Genomic DNA, 2992 nt, shown 5'->3' with positions numbered 1-2992 from the left:
TCCTGCCTCGTCAGTTTGCTCATTAAACCGAATCCTCCTCGTCTTCTCCTCTCCACCCAAGGCCCACACCTGCCTGGGAGGCCCTCAGCTTCATACCTGGGGACATTGGTACCCAGCAGGTGCATGCTGGACCCTGATTTGCCTCGCTCCTCCAGGGGGTGTAGACTCCCATGGGTGGGGCAGCCAGAGCGTGTCTCAGCTGCAGCTGAACATGTGCCTGAGTCGGGCGCCTGGGGCCTGGGTGGGTCTGGGGACTCGCGAGAGGTGGGTGGGAGGCAGGGGCTTGATCTCCTGAGCAGGACCGCACTGTCCCCCGGGAGAGAGAGAAACCGTGGAGGTAGCAGCTTGGCCATGGCTCTGCAGCCTGGACACTATTCCTTTCTTAGGGCTGCCGTGGAAACTGGGGTTGGGGCATGGGTGGCATAAGGCTCTAGCGGAGGGTCCTTCCTGCCCCTTCCAGCTGTTGGTAGCCGCAGGCACTCCTTGGCTTGTGGCTGCATCTCCTCAGGCTCTGCCTCCGTCTTCACGTGGCCTTCCCTTCCGTGTGTCTCAAATCTTCTTCTCCCTTCGCTTACTATAACACCTGTTGTTGGATTTAGAGAATCAGGTAAATATTTAGGGCCCACCGTAAATCCAGGACAGTCTTCTCTCTAGATCCTCACTTAATTACCTCTGCAAAGACTATTTCCAAATAAGGTGACATTCACAGGTAGCAGAGGTGAGGACTTGGACATATCTTTTTTCGGGGGATACAGTTCAACCTCTACCACGGCTTGCAGCTTGAATACACCCATCAGCAGCCCCCTCTGTTCTCCAGTGGTGCAGAGCAGATGTTCCTTCTTCTCTCCATCGCTTGCCAACTGGGTTAGCAGCCAGGCACTGATCCAGCTGCCGGCGGGCAGCACAGAAGCTACCTTGCTTTCTCTGGTGCCAGCAGGTGGCAAACAGCTGATCTCCTTCCTCTGCACGCTCCTGGGGTGAGGCCACTTGGTCATGCTTGGCCTTGGGCTAGAGCCAGACTGGATCAGGTGGACCCTGCAATCCTGCTCTCTGTGGGAGAAGGAGCAGGCCCCCACCTCTGCAGAGTTCAGGCCACTCAGCAGAGGATGTGCTTCCCAGGCAGTGGGGAGCAGGGGCTAAGTGCCCTTCGCAGAGGTGCCTGGAGGGAACCAGCCAGCTTCATACAGGTGCCCAGTGACAACCCTCTCTGGAGACGGAGTCATGTGGATCATATAATAACCTGTTTCTCTGCTGGCCAAATTCCCATGGGAAAAGAGGCAGGGTCTGCTCCAGGGCCCGCTCCATGCTCCTTTTAACACCCCTCTATCTTTGGGGTTTCCCCACCCCCAATATTTTCAGGCTGGCATTTATGCTCCACCCATTCTTCCTCCAAATATTTCCCTTGCTCCTACTTTGTGGCAGACCATATACTAGGCACTGGAGACATAAGGACAGATAAGATATGGTCCTTGCCTTCCTGAGGACTTTCCCAGGGTTTTGACTGCCATGTGACACAGAAGTCAGCCTTCTCAGAAGAGCTGCATGCTTGGTACCAAGTGATCTGCTCCACCTGATGCCCTCCCCAAGCAGTTGATCTTGACGGGGTCCTCTCCCAGTTTCCTGTCCCAAGCTGGTGAGAAATTGGCTAGCCATCTCAGTAAAGGATCTGGAAAACTCAGTTGTAATACAAATATCAGTGTTTTAGCAAAAGGACTTAGAAATGGCTGATGACTCAGCCCAACGAAATAACTGCTTATGTTAGGACTTTCAGGAGCTTTTGTAGCCAGGGGTGGGGATGAGGAGGGCATGGCCGACACTAGTCCTCAATGATAATTTTCTGTAAGGTCCACTATGGGAACGCAGTGGCATGATGGCAAGCTGATTTTATTGGGCCATAATGACTAGCATAAGATGAGACATTGTTGCCCAGATTATTAAAAAATAGAATGTAACAGAAAATAATAAATAACGCAAGATGTCAATGTCTCAACATGCGAAAGAATGGAGTTGGGCCCCTAGCTCACACCATATACAAAAATTAAACATGGATCAAAGGCCTAAATATTAGAGCTAAAACTACAAAATTCTTAGAAGAAAGCCCAGGCATACATCTTCATGACCTTGGATTAGGTGATGATTTCTTAGGTATGATACCAAAGGTACAAGCAACAAAAGAAAAAAATAGATCAATTGCACATCATCAAACTTGTAAATTTGTGTGTTTCAAAGGACACCATCAAGTAAGTGAAAAGACAACTCACAGAATGGGAGAAAATATTTGCCAATCATATATCTGATAAGGGACTTATATCTAGAATATATAAAGAACTCTTGCAACTCAATAAAAAGACAAATAATCTAATTAAAAATGGGCAAAGCAGCCCACACTTCTCCAGAGGAGATATACAAGTAACCAATACACACATGAACAGGTGTAATCATCAGGGAAATACAAGTCAAAACCACAGTGAGACACAACTCTACAACTAATGGGAAGGCTGTAGTCAAGAAGACAGATGATAACATGTGTTGGTGAGGATATAGAGCCACTGGAACTGCTGTCAGGAATGCAAAATGGTGAGTCCTCTTTAGAAGACAGCCTGGCAGTTCCTCAAAATGTTAAGCATAGAGCTATAGCTGACCCAGCCATAACACTTCTAGGTATATACCCAAAAGACATGAAAATATATGTCTATGAAAAGCTTATAGATAGATGTTCTTAGCAGCATTATTAGTAATAACAAAGAAGCAGGTACAACCCAAGTGCCCATCAGCTGATGAACAGATAAAGAAATGCAGTGTGTCTATACAAAGCAGGCGGATCACAAGGTCAGGAGTTCACAAGGCCAGACCAGCCTGGCCAACATGGGGAAACCCTGTCTCTACTAAAAAACTACAAAAATTAGCCAGGCACAGTGGCCTGTGCCTGTAATTCCAGCTACTTGGGAGGCTGAGGCAGGAGAATTGCTTGAACCTGTGGCAGAGGTTGCAG

This window comes from Nomascus leucogenys, chromosome 14 (assembly GCF_006542625.1).
Source record: "Nomascus leucogenys isolate Asia chromosome 14, Asia_NLE_v1, whole genome shotgun sequence".
Lineage (NCBI taxonomy): Eukaryota > Metazoa > Chordata > Mammalia > Primates > Hylobatidae > Nomascus > Nomascus leucogenys.
The sequence above is the reverse complement of the archived record's forward strand: the minus strand, read 5'-3'. Positions refer to the sequence as shown.